This window comes from Parasteatoda tepidariorum, chromosome 3 (assembly GCF_982258835.1).
Source record: "Parasteatoda tepidariorum strain Cologne lab strain chromosome 3, Ptep-v5.0, whole genome shotgun sequence".
Taxonomy (NCBI): Eukaryota; Metazoa; Arthropoda; class Arachnida; order Araneae; family Theridiidae; genus Parasteatoda; species Parasteatoda tepidariorum.
In genome coordinates, this window is record NC_141757.1 from 68,746,746 (window position 1) to 68,766,453 (window position 19,708).

At 28.9% G+C, this 19,708-nt stretch overlaps 1 protein-coding gene and 1 long non-coding RNA gene across 2 annotated transcripts in view; both read left to right on the forward strand.

Moving 5' to 3' along the window:
* The window catches only part of LOC107454168 (uncharacterized), a 100,259-nt gene that overhangs the window by 40,295 nt on the left and 40,256 nt on the right, over nucleotides 1-19,708 (forward strand). The window lies entirely within an intron of this gene.
* LOC147813886 (uncharacterized) lies at nucleotides 13,574-15,145 on the forward strand. Its single transcript, XR_015432277.1, has 2 exons — nucleotides 13,574-13,981; nucleotides 15,001-15,145. It is a non-coding gene; the product is annotated as an uncharacterized LOC147813886 (long non-coding RNA).

Below are 19,708 nucleotides of genomic sequence, written 5' to 3' on the forward strand. Positions count from 1 at the left end.
AAAAAAAAAGGGGGGGGGCAAGAATTGTGTAATGTTTTTCATCAGTCAACGTATATACAAAGGTGCAGTTTCTATTTTAAAGGGTTGAGGAACTTCAACATCAAACTCGTTCACAGATGTTGATTGCTGTTTTGATGGATATTTCTACACGGATTCATTGAGGTCGTTTGCACCCTACTGTTTTTATTTACACAATTACTCATGATTTTTTTTTTTTTTAAATTTCCTCTCAAGGACTACAGTTTTTAATGATCTTGTCGATAATGAAAAATAAGAGATAACCTACACAAGGAAAACCTCTATAGATGTATTTACAACTAAACGCCTGTGAAATTATCATATTTATAACTGTAGGAAGAAACTTTCAACCAAATAAATACTATGATAAATTATTCATAAGCGTTTATTAATGGAGTCATCATATGTTAGTCATCATCAAAATTGAAAACTTTTTGAAGGGTTACAATGTGAATTTAAAATTTGATAATTTTACAAATCACTTAAATTCCGCATCATTTTCCATTCAATTTAGATTAAAGCTTCTGTTTACTTAAATTTGAAATTTGGTTGTTGACATATTTAAAGAGATACCAACATAGCAATTTCAGCTTTCTTACTATCTTACGAACTATCTTAGGGAATCGAAAATCTGTCCAAAGGTAATTTCACATGAAAAATAGTTTCCTAAAGATATTTATTGTGTTTATTATCTAGCTAAATAATGGTTAAAAAAATTTGTATTGAAAACATTTTTACGGTACTTAAAAATATATTATTTTAAATGACAAAGTCTAAAACTTGAAGAAAATCAACAGAGCAGCTCTTGAGAAATGAAAATTTAAAAGTTACGACTTGATAACGCAAGTGCAATTGTGCCGTCAAAACCGAACTTATACACAATCGTAAATGCCCTGATATTGCTCACTACTGAAATATATTCTGTCCACGTTCTCATTAGGTTTCAATCTTTGATCTTTGCATGTTAGAACTTCATTCTTATATTTTATTAGAACTTAATAATTTATTTATAACTTAAGAATTAATTCATTTTTATTAATTATTATTTTAGTTAGATTTAAATTATGCATTAAAAAATTGTATACTGCTTTTAAAACCGAGATTTTGTTGATACATGAGTTTTTCCAAGACTTTATCACAATTATTAGCATATTATAATTTATCATTTCAACATGCATGAATTTATTCATAATGAAATTCTGTTATAAAAAATTACTGTTATTACTCTCGAAACATTTAGTTCAAACATGGAACTGCCTTCCTTATTTTATGATGAAGTGAAAAGATAAGCATTTGGCATCTTAGCAATTACTTACTAAATGTACTGACTTATTTACTTCAGTTGGATCATTTTTATGTCTCGACCGACGCAATACTAAAAATCTCCAAAATATTAGATATTAGAGTTTCTGCTTTTTTTTAAAAAAAACATTAAATTTGTATTTCAGGTAAAGCTATATAATATACTGAAATTAGGTTTCAATATTGGGTTTATTTTAATATCAGGTTTTAATATTAGGTTTTAATATTAGTTGTTATTAATTCAGATTGACTCGGATAGCAGGAATAAAAAAATTTTTAAATATTTTTATGTTTATTATATTTTTAACAAAAATATAAGAAACATTCTCCCTTACTGTTTTTTGTCTCACCAAAAAATAAAGATTCTATATTTAAATTAATGTTTCCTTGATGAAAAATACTAGTTTTTACCATGCTAAAATAAACTAATGTGTATTTGAATTTAGGCTAAATATTTATCTATAATATATTATAACTATCTTACTATTTATCTTGATGTGTCAAATTCATAATGCGCTTAAATAAAAAAATTAAGTTCATGTTAATGTTTTCAATAACATATTTACGAATTCCATGTACTAAATAACAGAAATGTTTTTGATATGATAATTTTATGCCCGGTAATGTTTTCAAATTAAGTTAAAAGAGGTGAATGAACTCAAGCATGAATTTTTAGTCATATGTGCGAAGAATATTTATTAGTATCGTTAGTAAAACAACATATTTTAGATTGAATATTAAAAAAACTTTGTTGTGATGACACTTTCATCATATATTTAAAATTTTGGCGCTTTCTTTTGAGTTGGGGCCAAGCCTTCTTCAATAAATTTTCGGTAACGCATTTTAGATGCTAAAGTACACTTCCATGTAGACATAACATGATTTTGTGGCCCATTTATCGAGGCTATTGGTAACCAGGAAAAAATAAAGCATAAACTGCAATAACAATTTTCTGAATACGGCAAATATTTTCATTTAAAATTCAAATAACTATATGTTTAAAGGAGGATTTCTTCATTTGCTCTTCGATTGGTTTTAATTTTCGAAAGGTGCGAATATTCAATACAAAACTGATTAATACATATAATATTGATAGATAATTTTTAAACGTCGTAACTTTACAAGCACAAGAAGTAGCTTTTAAATTATTAGAATGTCTGTCTTTTTCGTTAGCATTGAATATAAAGAAAATATACAAGTATTTTTCGCAGGAAAAAAAAACTCAAGCAACAAGAGACTTTTTAGTTTTTGCCGTGTTTTGCTCGTTATTTAAGAAAATGCCTAGAAAACTTTATTATAATACATGCATTTATCACAACACTGAATTATCCATTTTTAAAATGTCGCTGTTAAATATTAGGCGTAATTGAGCATATTAGACATATTATTATTAACTTATTCTCTTTAGAAATTAAATTCGTTTATTTACAAATTGATTTCATTCTGTTCAAATAAATTAGCCCGTTTATTTATTTATTTTTTGCATGCATTCCATTTAGTGAAATGGCTTACTATTTAAAAAAAGTATATATTTGTTCAAAACCTTAGCTGAAATGGAAAGTTCAGTTAAAATGCATATTTCTTACAGTAACTTTTTTACTAATTTGTTTTGTTTTCTTTCTGATTAAATGCACACAAAAAATCGTTCCCGAAATAAAGTAAAAATAACAAATTGAAATACGTAAAACTCTAAAAGTTATTTTAAGATTAGAACTTTACTGTGATTGAATTTTTTTTTTTATAATTAAAACCAGAATCACAAATATTTCTTTAAAGACAATTTATTTCAAAGTTGTAATATATTTAAGATCTTTTTTCTTATTTGAATTTGATTTTAAGCAGAAAAAGTGTTTAGGTAAAACTATTTATCTTTAATTAAATTCTAAATTTAAAATTGCAATTAAAGTGTTTAATTTTTTTATGTAGTTCATTTCTGTAAAACATTTCGAATCCTTAATTTCAAAAGAAATACATTACCTTAGCTAGAAAACTTATGGTTGTAAAGTATAAATTCGAATATAACCTTTTTACTTTAGTCAATGAACAGGAAATATATTATTTAAATAACTCAACAATACTACAAGTGGGGAAAATTTTTTCAAGAAATTAACTTTTGCTTTACTTAGCTTAATGATTCATTTACTAAATAACTCAAACAACATTCCCAGTTATACGAATAATTACAAAAAAGTTCATTATTTAATTTTCTCTTATTTTAACAACGATTCCGTCGAGAAAAATATACTTTAATAGAAATACTTTGCCAGTGATATATATTACTTTAAAGCTTATTCGTTTCTTATGAGTATCATATTATTAAAATCAAATAAATTCTTAGTTTTCGCTATATTTTTAATTTTATCTCTAATTTGAAAATTGAAAAAAAGTGGGTGAACAATGCAATGTTATTTATATTATTACTTTTGGTTAAAATTATGTTACCTTGTTCCATTGCTAAAAGCTATTCTACAAAGTTTATAAAATTAAAACACTATTCGCCTTTTTTTAAAAAAAGAAAAATAAGAATTGTAAACATAAAATATAACTTACCTCTTTATTTTTGCAAACTTTATGTTATAAATATTAAGAACATTCTAAACTTAAATCAATATAATCCCCCACTGAAAGAACTATAACTTTATTTAGATAAGCGTTTTGTGAATAATTTTTTTTTTAATTTATCGTCTGAATCATTAACTTTATTTAGCTAGCAAAAATATCGTTTGCAAACGAATCAATACAAGAAAATAAATGTAATTGCTTTTTATTTTAATTTTATGCAATAATATTCATAATGTGTAGTAGTATTTGATTTAGAAAAAAAAATATTACTGAAGCTTTTATTTGTTAAATCAAACTTCTAACTATTATTTCATCGATATTTTTCGTTTCGTATGAGTACGTATAATTTTAGTTTATTTCTTCCTAATTAATAAACATCATTTGAACGGTAAGAAACTTAAATATTAATTAACCGATGATATTATCGTTTTCTGTTAGGATTTTTATTATAATTTTTAAGATGTTTTGTTATTTGGTTCATTTTAATTCTGTAAAACGTTTCAGTGTTTCTTTTTTTCAGGATGCTGAGTGTTGATGAAGTAAAGCATCTAATGTAGAGTTTTTTTTCAACGCCTACTGAATATTTCGATTTGATTTTAATATCTAAATGCTCTATATTTTGTAATTCTTAAATTTATTTTATGTTTAATATTATGCATAATATAGGCTTGCTATGCAAGATAATTGCTTTTAAACTAATTGAAAATTTCATGAGAATGCGTGTTATTGCTTAAAGTTTAAACTGTAACGCTAGATGATATAGGAAACATGTTTTTTTTAAATGTGTAAATTGCTGCAAAATGGCAATATTCTCGCTGAACGGTTTCAGCGCCACACTACGATGGAAGGCTTAACTACTTGTTAGTTTGATCGTTTTCTTTTGATACTTTCAATTAAATTTATAAACTTCGCTTTAATCGTTTGGTTATTTGTTCCATTTTAGTTTTACATGATGTTCATATGCTAATTCTCTAAAGATATCTTGTATTATAAATTGCTTGGATGCTAGTTCTTCAAAAATATATCTTATGCTAAAGAAAACAAAAGTATGTTTTACAAAGTAAATTACAATTCATTTTAATTTGAATTTGATTCATTTTAATTCAAATTTGCTAGCCAATCATTATCTGATCGTCACTTAAAATAAAACTGAAATATAAGAAATTTTTTTTAAATTGATTTGAAAGTTTTATGCTTGTATTAAAATATTGCACAATCTAAACAAAATTCAAAGCACTAACATAAATTCATACAAAATTTTATCTTTATTCAATAATTTTTATTCAAATGAAGCAAAAACTCAACTTTCAGACTCAAACTGAAACTACTCAGAAGTATTATTTATTTATACTACAAATATAATGGTACAAAAGTAAATAAATATTTTGCCGATTAAGCTAGTTGCTTAAAATAAATGTTTGAACCATTTTTAAGCTTTTAGTTGCAAATACCGTACTGTTATAATGTTATAAACGGATAATGTTATACGGAAATAATGTTATAATGTTATCAAAGTTTCTGTTCAGAAAATCAGTTAAGAAATTCTTATTCTGGGTACACTAAACATCATAAATTCTTATTTCAATCCTTGGAACAAAATAATGAAGAATTAAAACTAATTTGAGAATCAAAACTAAAAATTAGAAAGTATATGCTATTTTTATAAAAAACATCTCAGGATTTTCCAAAATATCTTAAATCAAAAAAATTATTTTTATTAAAAAAAAAATTACTGCGATGATTCATTTCACTTGTACTATTTAGTGAAAATTATTGCAACTAATTCTGAAATATGAGAGTCTATTACAGCAATTAATTTAAAAATCTGATGCAAATGTTTTAAAATTCATAGATTTTTTACTGTTGTATTTTACTCCAGAGTACGTCGGGACATGCATAAGACTAAATTTTTGACAGAATTTTGGATCAAATAATTTTTAGTAATAATATTCCAGGAAAATTTATTTTATACCTTTCTGTAATATATAATTATGTCATAATGCAGTTTTATTATAACACATGATTAAACACGTTAAATACTACATAGTTGTAGTCGCAAAATACATCAACACTTTTCAACCAGACAAAAAAAATGTTTTCAATTGTAATATAACTCAATTCCAAAATATAAATATTTTATTTAAATGAATGTTTTCTTAAAGTTCTCGAACTGATTATTGAAACAAATAACAAAAAAAATTATTCTTAACGATAGTTATTATCTATTAATAAATTTTTATTTTTATTCCCTTAGCCGCTTTTTTGCAGTGAATTAGAAAGACCAGAAAAGAATATCTTTTAAGATTTTTTTTTAAAGTAACAACTCGTGGCAGAATATCATTTAAGATTTTTGTTAAAGTACCAACTCGTGGCAGAATATCATTTAAGATTTTTTTTATTAAAGTAAAAACTCGTGGCAGAATATCATTTAAGATTTTTTTTTATTAAAGTAAAAACTCGTGGCAGAAATATTCGTCATTATATAAAAACCAGACAGAAATCAAACGATGACAAATGCTATTAAAATGAAAGAACATTTTTACACTGATAAACTGTCACTTAACTGAAAAACTTCTGCCTGAATCTGACAACATTGCGTTATTAGCCTTGATTTTTTTATAGCTCCTACTGAAGAATTTGTAACTGTTCTTTTCCGTCAAAATATTTTTTAAGAGAATGACTAAAGCTGGGTAATGTAGCCCCATTTCCCGCTGTAAAAGACTTAGTAATATGTTTTGAATATTACCAACAAAAAAAAAACTTTAACTTAGGAAAATTAAATATTTTAGGTATCAGTTTAAAATTAAGTATCGATACTGTTAAAAAATAAATTATCCCAAAACGTCTTCTCCACAACATTTAAAAAAGTATTTTTTTGTGCTATTTAAATTTCCGCGAGAAATTTTTTTTATATTAATGTTTGAATATTAGTAGAAAAATTTCAATCTTCAATTTCAGAGTAAAAATCTTCGTATTATTAAAAAATTCAGGGCCGGGATAGCCTGATTAGTAGGACGTTGGGCTCATGTCTAAGAGGCCGTGAGTTCCATCTCCACCGACCGAAGACTCTCCGTGTAGTAATTGGTGACAGGTGCACGTTAAATCTGTTGGGTCACAAATGTTCCCATAACAAATTATATCGCTGGGAGTACTGAATTGGAGGTTGATCGTCCTCTGGTTCAGGTCAAAACTACGATCTGTGAATGAATGAATGGACGCATGAATGAGTCCACCCTATAAACGGACTATGATGTGCGTTTGTGACTTATGTCGGATTCTTGGACATAGATGGCGCCACTGAAAAACAAGAAACTGCAGGCTTGCTGATATAGGCAAGTGGCATTAGAAACAACAACAGAAAATTTTCGACTTAGAAAAATATTGACTATTTTAAATATGTATTTGAAGTAAATGCTTTGTTACTTAACAGACCCTTTCTCTTCCGATCAAACTCAACTGTCCAAGGGGGGAAGACAGTGTAGGAAAATTCTAATTTTGCTTTTAATCCTCGTTATTTAATTTTCACTAATTTACCGATAATGGACATTTACTCTATTCGGCTGTATCCTGTGATACGTGTATAGTAGACAGCCTTTACCCAAGCACAATTATAGATATAAATAGAGCTGCATTTTAGATTTTCTATCAATTTTTTCTACCAAAATTAAGTCAATACAATTCTGAAATCAACAGTTTTTGATAGGTAGTTAAATAATATACAGTTGTCCATTTTTAGAATTTGATAAGTATCTATGTTTTTATACATTTAGCATTAAAAAAATTTCTTAGCATCATCCTAATCGGTTTTCATCAGTTTAAACTGTAATAAAATTACATTTTGAACTGCTTTTAAGTTCTGAAGAAAAATTCCTGGGAGTTCTAAAAATTATCAAGAACTATTTCTACTAATCTAATAAAGAAACAGCTTTATTCAGTACCTTATTTGAAAAAACACTTTATCATCAAAAAATAAAGAATATTCTTAGAGGCTTCTAGGCTTTACTCAGGTTTTGTTTTAATTCCCTCCCAATTTAGTATATTGCTTTGAATTTTAATTACAATAAATGAAATGTTATCATTATTTCTATTTACTATACTATTATTCTATAAGCTATTATTCTTGACAACGATTCTTTCTAAGTACAGTCACGTGTTAAACATGAAATCCATTATAACTTTCATATCCTGAGGCTTTTATTTACATCTGAAATCGAAATTCGTCGTAATAATATCATGCAGCATAAATACACTGCAAATATTTAAATAGAATATTTTATTTAAATGGAATATTTATTCCTTTTTTAGATAAAAAAAAGTAAAGATGATGGTTATGATGAAAATTATAATCTTGAAAATTTTCATAGCGGATATGTTGGTCACGATATACCATTTACTGAGCAAAAAAATATTTTTCAAACAAGAAAACTGAATTTGACATTGTTCGCCCATTCAATATTTTTTAGTCTTTCTCTAAGTTCAAATCCGTTTTCGCTGATTTGAGCTAAATTTATGACCACACAGTTTATTCAAAAAGGTGGGGAAAAAAATCTTCTTACACATTTAATTAATTTGTTTATTTCGTTCTTGTTATATTTTATTTTTAATGTTATTTCCAGTAGATAACCTTTACAGAGTAAAAATAAAAATATAGAAATTATCAAAACAAAAAATTTATGCTGAAATTAAATGATTTATTGTTCTATTTTATTCCTGGCGTTGTACAATCAATCCATAAATCAAATGCGCAGCTCCAAATGTTAAACTCTGTAAATGTAAAAAATTGATGAATAAAGTGATCCATTATTCTGTTTTATTTCTGGTGCAAAAATATAAACGGTCCACCCTGAATAACTTTTGATGTAATAATCGGATCTTTACGTTCTAGGACTTAACCTCAATGGTTCGAAGGGGTGACATCAAATATGCTAATTAGAGCAAATTATATTTTCAGTTAAATCACATTTTAATACTTTTTAACAATAGTAAGAAAAAATTTTGACTGTAAGGTATACAATTTTTACATCCTTTTAAAGAATGTAATTTTACGTGGCAAAATACAAAACTTGAGAAAAATCAGTCGAACAGTTCCTAAGAAATCGAATTTTAAAGAAGTCGTATAGTTAAAAATTCGATTTCTCAGGAACTATTCAACCGATTTCGCTCAAATTTTGTATTTTGCCACGTAAAATTACATTCTGGTGTTAAAAAATGTTAAAATGGTGTAAAAAATTTATACCTTACAATTGAAAAAGTTTTCAACTATTGTTAAATAAAATATTAAAAAAAAATATTTTCCAAAAGTTATTTTTTGTATGGAATTATCTTTGAACAAATTAGTTTTATAGTTGTATGCAAAAATTTTGCTATTCACTTAAAAAGTACTTGAGATATGGCGAAATACACAAAAGGTTAAAATTGCATTAAGGGGTCCAAACTTTGGATCACTCTCCTGACTAAATTATGGTCACCGTATTTCCTAGATTGCGGCTACTCCCCTAGCAGCAAAATAACTTGGGCCCTCATTGGACCAATATTCACGAATCTTGGCTCAATAAGGGTTCAAAGGGCAGTTATTTTCCCGATATTGGTCCTATATAGAATTATTCTATTCACCTGATATTTTACAGCCAATATACAACCCATATTGGCCCTATATATAGTTGTTAAATTCACTCGATATTTTATAGTCATTATTAGGCCAACATAAGCCCGATATTGGTTGTATATAGGCCGATATTCTCTCTATATAGGAGCAATATTAAAAAATCTATCCATCCCAATATTGGTTCCTCGGTGTAAGTTCATATAGGACCGACATCGAGCCAATTTTGAGCCCAACTGAGGCCAAGATAAAATTGTTGCTAGGGCTATATTTTGGATCTCAGAAATCCAAATCTGTGGGAAAAAAACGATATGTTTACTCAGAGAAAGTATGCTTTTGTGTCTGATTGTGTGACTTAAAATATCGTCTGCACTTAATAATTAGCATATTTTAAGTCACCCTCTCAAACTGTTAAGATTGAATCCTAGAACGCAAAGATTCGATCATTAGATCAAATGTTATTCAGGGTGGACCGTTTATATTTTTGCACCCTGTACAAGCAATCCATAAAACAAATGTGCAATTTTAAATGTTCAACTATGTTTCTTTACAATGGGGAAAAGACTCAGAAGATAAAAAGTTCTTGTTAATTAGGATCCCGTATTAGGTGAAGCACTCCCCTTCGAATGAAGTGACACAGGCTCGGATCCAGGTACTGCTAACGGCTAGCACTAATCACGGATTAAAATCTCTCTATTGTTGGGCAAACCGAGAGAGGATTCTGAAGATTCCATGCTACGCAACTATAGATTCATTCTAACTGAAATTCCACCTCGACTCCTTAAACTTGATTTTTCGCTTTGATTTGCTACAAAATTCTAAGGCCCTTGAGTTAAAAACAAATCGCCGCAAATCTTATATGAATCAGCTGTCCGATTCCAGTGTTTAAAAAAAAGAAAGAAATTTCCGAGATCTCCACATCTGCTATGTGGTTCAAATATTCAATAATGGTAAAAAAAAATAAGTAATAAAATAAATAAACTAAAGGAAGGTATCTAGAATAAAACATGGTGGAACATGCTATCGTGAACTGCATTGGAACATTCTCACTACATGCGATCGCACATAAATGCGGTTCACGCCTGAACGATTAGTTCGTGTTACATTCTTACATTCTAACATTCTAAGTTTCTAAACATTCGTACGCGCGTCTAGGCCAATCAGAAAAAGTGTAATGTAAATGCTCCCTGGTTAGTAACTCAATTTTGTATTGTATGGAAAGGAATACCAAGTAAACTTTCTTTAATAACAATTAAACTTTTAACTAAGAAATTTAAATATTTTGTGTCGGCACTGTTTACGATGTTAGGCGGCAGCAGAATTTGAATGGAATTTGAACCTGGATCTGCATTTTTGGAAGTTACATCATAATTACTGAACCTCCCTGGGATCACACGCATTATTCGCCAGTTAGCAATTATTAAAAATCATAAAATATTTGTGTACACTTTAAAATTGGTTAATAGGTTTAAAAAAATTGGTGCATAGAATAAAAAAGAAGAAGAAGTTGAATAGAAAAAAAGGAAAGCATGAAGAGACGGTACAGGGTACACAATCCCATTAAACAATAAAAAAGATTCATTGTTTTCTTTCAAATCAATAAGATAAATGAAAAGTTACACCAAAGAAAGGTTTTTTGATTTTTCTCTACTCTATTCGATAAAATAATTTTTAAACCAGGGATGGAGAACATTTTTTGAAATAATACATCAAAGAACAAATAAATAATGAAATAAACAATGCGTTCTTCTTTCAATTTTTTCAACATACTAAAAAATATGAACGTCATATAATTGTTAATCAACATGTTTTATTATGTTCTACTAGTTTCTTTACTAGCTAAATGTTGATTTAGATTTGTAAAAGGCTTTGCATTTGCCTAAATTGTACCTCATGTGGGATACTAAATCATACCGGCGGGATTTAGAACTAACGGCCAATGGTTGAAGTTAATTTGTATCAACCTCAGATAATTTTTTAAGCTTTTTAAATTTTATTTTCATTAAAAAATTATACAGTACATTAAAAATGACTGGGGCAAATAAAAATTTAGATGTGAAATGTTACGAGGTCATAGTAGATTATAGGGTTTTCGCTAACTTAGAAGAAGTGTTTGTTGGAACTATTATGTTTAAGTATAATCTTATGTAAGAAAATAAATTCTAACCAATAAATGCATTAACGAAGTGTTTATTTGCTCTATTTACATAACTAATTTAGATGCTATGTGCAATTCTAAACAATTTGTTGAGGTTTAAAAGGCAACCATAGGAGACCAAATATTTATTCTTTCAAGGCCAGAAAACAGTGAAGCTGGCATAGAAAATTTCAGTGACCGGTCAATCGTTCAAGATTTTATAAACACAACAAAAGTTTGATGAATTCCTGTGTCATCCAACTCATTTTTAAACGACGCTTGCTTTAAACGAAAGCTTTAGACACTGAGTCATCCGAAGCAGATAGGCTTAATGTCGCTGGTTAACATAATCGTCCTCCTATCCTTTGCTATGTTATTATAATTTATATATCTCTGCGTGGAGCCTTTGTATAAGGAGATCATCGCATTAATTTCAGCGAATTCGCACAGGCCAAACGTCTGTGAATCTTCATTGACAGTTTTAGCCCGACTACCCGGCATCGATAGACCAGACAAATACTCAGACGTCCCGTCAACGAAGCATATGTTTACATCCTATCATTCATGCATATTCAAAATGCTATACTCGTCAAAGATAAACAACGCTTTTGGTCATATTTTAGTACGGATAACCACATCCACTTTAAAGCAAAATAGAAGGAAAAAACTCAATTTATAACGCTCCATTTATGTCTTCAAATTATTATTCCAGCTCTTTTAGGGTCAAACTTATCCAAATTTAACCGATTTGCTCAATGGATAGTGGAGAAACGACCTCAAGAATCGGTTTATTTGCAAGAACGCCATAGATCCATGTTTGAACTACGGTCTACGTTTGAATGAGGGCTATGGAAATATAGTTTACATAAGAAGTCATTTTAGGTCAATGGGTTCATTTAATGCAAAGTTAGACCGACGAACTAAGAAATAAACTGGGCACGTGGACATACAACAGAATTATAAGCATGTAGTTACGTAAAAATGGATAAAGATAGAATATGCCTTATAAAATTGGAAGTGGCGTTGACGTCTTGACATACTAACTGTTGGGCAGTGTGACTGTAGGGGCAGAAAACTTTATCGAATTTGAGCTAGATTCAAAAACATGAATCCAGATGAAAGCCCTTTCTTTTTAAGCTTACAATTACAATTTAATAAATGATTAAAAAAAGATCTATTTCAAAAAAATCTCCCTGGAGGTAAAGTAGTTTCTTTAAACGCTAGCTCATTAAATCGGTAACAACCTTTTTTTCAAAATCAAACTTCTTTCCCAGAGCAATTATTTGCGTGTATTATTTCGTCATTTTTTTTAGAGAAGACAGGAGGTTGTTTTATTTACATATGGTAGCTTCTCGCTTCTTAAGGCATCCATTATAGAAAACTAGCGACCATTATTCGCTATTAGCCAAGATGCGTGATGACATAAGCGCGTGTAAATAGGAAAAACATAAATCGCCCCATAATTCGTAATTTGCTCCAAAAGAATTGCTGCTTCACCCTGTTATTTACGCTTCCGTCGCTCATTACGAACAGCTTGTGCGTTCCATCATTTTTGATGACTTATCAGTCACGTTATTTTTTTTCTTCACTTTTTTCTGCTTTGCAAAAGTGGTTTGAAAAATCGGACGATAGAAGGCGCTGATAGCTGAGGACCTGATATGTTTCCGACTCTAATGATGTCTCCTTCAAAAAGAAATTAAATTACATTAACTAGATAAACTAATAAACGACACGAACATTAAGACGTCAGCTTTGTACGTGACTTGAAGGTGGATGTTAAATTATCATTTTTTTTACTTCCATTTACTTATTTTTTAATTCATAATAAGTAAAAGTTCTTTGCAACAATGCAATCTGATGAAAGGAAAAAGAAAGACCAGCATCAATTCCCAGAAATTGGTAATTTTTGTTTTAGAAGTATTATTCTTATTCGCAGCTGCGGCTAATGGCTATATCACACGAGAGAAAATATGTGCAACTGCAAGTGTAACTGCAAGTGTAAGTGCAACTGTAAGTGAAATTTCTCCAAAAAACGCTCGTGTGATATAGAAATTACGGTTGCACGAAATATCTGCAACCGTTCAGGCAATTTCTTTCATGAACCAATCAGATCGTTTGCTTTTTATGACGTTTCAATTTTATGTGATGACATATACAAATGTAAATAAAAATGGCGGCGACGTTAGGAAGAGGATGATCGGATGAAATTTTTTTATAGATGAGACGGAACAAGTTTTTAGTTTAATAATAACATTTCCTTTAAAATGAAAGCATTAAAAATACTTTCGCACTATGAGATGACCATCTCAATGCAGTTGATGCACTACCATAACAGGAACCTGCACACGATTTTAGTATCGGTAAGTATAGTACATTATTTTTGCGATAAATTTTCTTTTAAAATATTTATTTATTTTAAGCTAATAAAATTAAAACTTATTATAATTTGTTCCGATCAAAGTTTTAATTACTTTAAATAGAAATAATTTCTATTTTTATATATGTAAAGAATTATACTGGCGAAAAGCTTTACTTTGAAATATTCGCCAAGCAACTCGCCAAACTTTGTTTCAGTATTATAACATAAAATATAATAATGATTATATTTCTTTATTTTTAAATTTTAATCTTTTTTTCTGCTGATTGTAAAAGCATGTGTCCGATTATTTGAAAGTTTTATAATTATTAGTGAAATAATTATTTTATTCTTCCCTAAGAATTCTTTTAATTTTTGAAAATCTCATTTTAAAATAAGTTAGAAAATATGTGTGGTAAATATTTACCTTGTTTCTCACAAAGTTACCCCATTTTCCAGTAATTATTGAAAAGTATTACAAGAAAGGTAGTATATTATATATAAAAAGTAATTATTAAAAATGCAAATTCCCAATCTCCTTGTCTGTTTCTACATTCATCCCTTCTATTTTTTTTATTTTTTTTTTGTGTATGATGATTTGCATAATATTTTGTTTATAATTATTCAAAGTTAACTAATGATACTTTACTTTTTATTTATACTTCACATTTATCTCTTGATACTTAGCTTTTCTATAATGACAGTAAGTATGTAAGTGTACCTTACTAATTTTTCAATATACTTACATTTTTAAGAGTCTTCGTTTATAAATACAATTTATTTTTCTTGAAACAAATTTCAATCCAAACATAAGAACTACAAAACTAAACACACCTGCCATCTTTCATTAGTGAATAGAATAATCTTAGAACTATAATCAAAATATCTGTCAAACTTAAAATAAGTTTAAAAGGGATACCTAAGGACTTAAATGATTTCAAATTAATGGCATTTAATCTTCCTTATTCTAATAATGTGTTGGTAAAATTTTATCATGAAAGTGATTTCTTTCTTTTATTTCAGATATTTCGTATAATCCTGTAAGGTTTATCTGGTAAAGAAGGAAAGAGATGTAATACTGTTTTTATGGAAGAAATTAAAAAATAAGAAATAAAAATGAATAATGTTCTAAATGTTTCACTTGACAATAAATGTTTTATTTTTTAAATTGATTCTTGTATTATTTAAAATGCAAAACAAAACACGTAAAGGGCTATAACAAAATAATATGATACATTAAAAGTATGTTCTTAATAAAATATTGTTTTTTTTTTATAGTTATAAATAAATTTTAATTTATATACTGTATATTACAATAAATTTGTCCCAAAATAAATCCTATAATTTTTAATTAAATTTTCTTATACCAATAATGAATGATATAAATTTTACAATAATAAAATGTAAGTATGACATTGAAAATCCTCTTATATTTAAAAAGCAATTTTACTAAGAAAGTGGAAAAAATAATTTTCATAAAAGTGATATTCCTGATATGCAATGTGTAAATGAATAAAATTGATGATCCCTTCATGTAATGCAAATTAATTTGATGAAAATAAAATTCTAAGACATTGTAGTATAGACAAGTCTGACATTATTTATTATGTATTTTTTAGACTGAATTTAAAAAATAGAATTGATTTGATAGATCTAATAGTTTTGATGTTATAAATATTTTATGAGTGAAAGGTAATTCAAAAATTTATATTTCATACATTAAACCATCATTTCTTCTACAGAATTATTTCAAAGGACTATGTTTTTGAATTAAGCTTAAAAAATAAATTTGAAGAAATGCCTTACTTGATTAGATAGCAATGTCAGTTGCATAAAGTGGTATAAGTCATAAAATTGTCCTTTCTACACATTAAACTTTTTATAAATTTTCGAATTGTTAAACTATTAAATCAGACAGCTTGTTTTTATTCTCCTTCGATTTAGTGTTTACATAGATAATGATACCGCACTTGCCTAGCTAGCATGTTACATAGTAAATATATATAAATAAACTATGCTTTTACAGGGTGCGGAGCCAAATCTTTCAACAAAAAATAAGCAACTTTTAAGAACATTTTAGGCACTCAAAAAATATTTTAAAGCTCTAGGTAAATTGACAAAATGCAAAATAATTCTCAGACTTTACATGATCATGATAAAATAACTAGAATTTGACAAAGAACTGTTTTCTTGATCATATTAGCCATTAAAAAAATGATCAAGAGATTTTTCGGTTCGATTTCAGAGGGTGGAAAATAAAGCCTGAAATTGAGAATATCTTGCAAAATACAGCATGAGAGAGCAAGAATCTCACCGAACCCAGCTCACTAGACGCACATGCGGACTCGCAAGTATTTCACCAAACCTGTAAAATGATTGGCGTTTTCATACGCTATGGACTGACGGTACGCTGAAATTGATCATGGTTGAATGAATTCTGCTGTTGTTGTTAATTTACGTCGCACTAGAGCTGCACAATGGGCTATTGGCGACGGTCTGGGAAACATCCCGGAGGATGATCCGAAGACATGCCATCACAATTTTGATCCTCTGCGGAGGGGATGGCACCCCCGCCTCGGTAGCCCGACGACCTGCGAGCGAAGTTGAGCACTTTGCGGTAGCACAGTTTAACGAGGACCCATACCGCACACCCTCGGTCCCTACGCAGCCTGATCCAAGTGGTCACCCACCCGCACACTGACCATAGCCAGTGATGCTTGACTTCGGTGATCTGCTGGGAGCCGTGTCTTAACGATCAGTCCAGTGCGGGACGAATGAATTCTGAAAACGTGAAATAGAAAAATGTGAAAAGTACGTTTTTACATAATATGTGGCGAAAATCGGCATTCCTTTTCATAAATCTCTTTTTCGAAAAAGGAAAAAAAGGCACTTTTTAAAAACACTTATTAAGAAAAGCACCTTTAAGGGCCTTTAAAAAATGAAAATCAAAAATAAGCACCATTAAGCACTTTTTAAAAACGCTACGCACCATGTTTTATACCTTAGTCACTCAAATCAAGATAAAAAAAAATCGTCAAAATTCTAGATAGTATTTAAGTCCATCCCCATTTCACCCCCTTATCCTTTTAGGGACACAACATGAAATTCATTGATATCTTAATATCATTTTATATTATGAGGTAGAAATCATAATCCTTTTTATACTATGCTACTTCACTAATGGGGAAATAAAGTTCTCAGAATTTTAATTTCCTGCTGAAGAAAAGACTTAACACAAATACAAATGTAAAAAATTAAATCAAAATCAATCAATATTCTACAGCATCTTTACGAACATCGTTGAGAAACTATGATATAATAGAATCATATGATAAAATTAAATATGAGCCAAAAGTAAAGATAAATAACAAAATATGGTAACCCAATTTCATGCAACCGTTCAGGCAATTAAGCAACCCTTTCGGCAACTCCGAACGGAGGAATTTCACTTACAGTTGCACTTACACTTGCAGTTACACTTGCAGTTGCACATATTTTTCTCTCGTGTGATAGAGGCATAACTGAACTAAATTTTTGGTCAATAACAACAAGTAAAAATTAATGAATAGAAATAATTTTGAAGTTTTTTTTTTGAAAGAAATACATTCTCAAAATATACAAAGAATTACAAGGAGTAAAATGCAATTTTACATTCTTTTAAGGGATTTAAAAGTAGACGCTTTAAACTCAACGATACTAAAGAGCCACATAGGAAAACGATTTCAAGCAAAAAAGTAGAATGGAATAAAGTAGAATCGACTAAAAAATAAGTTGAAAAAAGAAATGAAATCACTCGTAAGCAAAAATAAAATATTGGATAATAAAATTAATCAAAATATAGCGTCTTCGTCTGGGTAAAGTAAAATGTTTGTTAGGGACACAATGGAATTAAGAATGGAATTTCCCTTTGGAACATATAATTTTAAAGATTAAAAAAAATTGATTGGATTAGTATAACATTCTTTTAAATGAAGAAAAATTTGATTGTACCCCTCGTCCTGCATGTATACCCTAATACGACGTCGTTATATGTCGTTTTTCAAAGAGTTATTCCAAACTTTTCTGAATCCATGGCGCGAACCATATTCGAATTTACCTACTCGAAACTATTGCATTTATGCAATTCAAAAAAAAAATAATAAACGTAAAAACGTATTCGTAAAATATATACGTCATCAAGTATTTAACGAAACAATAATTCACACCACTAAAACTGAGGAGCTGAAAAGAGATCATAAAATTCAACTTTATTTCCTCAGGAAGTAATCACTAACGTTGCCAACATACAAACTCAGTTTAAATGCATTTACTTCTTCTATCTGTCTGGCACGAGATAAGAACACAGCACTAGACATGTTGGCGGCAGTTGTGATGGTAACAGACTGGGCTATTTATTTTCAGTTGAAGATACACTACATAGCAAAATTTATCCGAAGACCTACTAGTACAGACTCGGGATGTCATGAGTAAAGTGACCACACGTCCCGATTTTGGCGGGACAGTCCCGCTTTTTAGTGGACTGTCCCGCGTCCCGCCGATTTTTAAAAATGTCCCGCTTTTTAGAAAATATCTGCATTTCTTATTTTAAATGTACTGTAAAAATATATTACCTATTATTTATTAAGTATTATGATGAATATAAAGAAATAAAAAATACATTAAAAAAAAGCACGTAAAATGCATGCAGAGTAAACTAAATTAACAATGTACCGAGTTAGATTTACTCGGTGGTGTTCGATCATTGTCGTTACGTCTCGGCTTAATTCAGATAAGTGCAGACAGTGCAGTTTGTTGTTTTCAATTTGACGCTCGGTTTGACTCATTATTTGATTGATGAAGATAGTGGTAGAGCAATAGTCGCCACAACGTAACGGTCAATAATGCAAAATTTAATACTCTTTTTTAGCCTTTGTTGTACATTTTTTATTCATTTCTAGTATTTACCCACAGAATAAAAGATGAGTAAAAAAAGAGAATGCAAATTTAATGAAGAGCTAAGTAGAGAATTTCAATTTATTAAAAAAACCAAATTAGACTATATGGTACGGTGTGATAAATTCAATGCTGAATTTTTGGTCTCACATGGTGAAAAAAACGATATTACTAAGCATCTAGCGACAAAGAGGCACAAAAGATTTTTGAATAATGCCGCTTCCTCGCCTGAAATGGAACAGTTTTTTCGCACTGCTAGCTTTGGCAACACGGAAAAACAGCTAGCATTAGCGGAAGGGCTATTTGCTTTCCACACCATAAACCTTGATCTCGAAATCAAAGTTTCAGATCAATGAATTCTACGTCGCAAATGATCAAAACATTATACGACAAAAAATATGCATGTGCAAGGACAAAAACCGAAGCAATTATTTGTAATATTTTTTCACCATATTCGTTTTCACAATTGCAGAAAGAATTAGAAAAATGCGCATTTATATCCATGAATTCTGATGCTTCCAACCACAAAGATTTAAAATTATTTCCCACAATTGTTAGATTTTTTGATCCAGAAACAGGACTTAAATATAGAATATTAGATTTTGTTTCATTGCTGAGTGAAACTTCACAAATAATTTTTGATTCAGTAAGTACTATTTTAAAAAAGAATAATTTGAATATATGAAATGTTACAGATGAAAAAATTAAATGTTGGTTATCTGCAAATGTGGAAACAGACAAAAAATGGACCGAGTTATTCCTTCATTTTAAACAGAATAATATTCCTTATCAAAATATT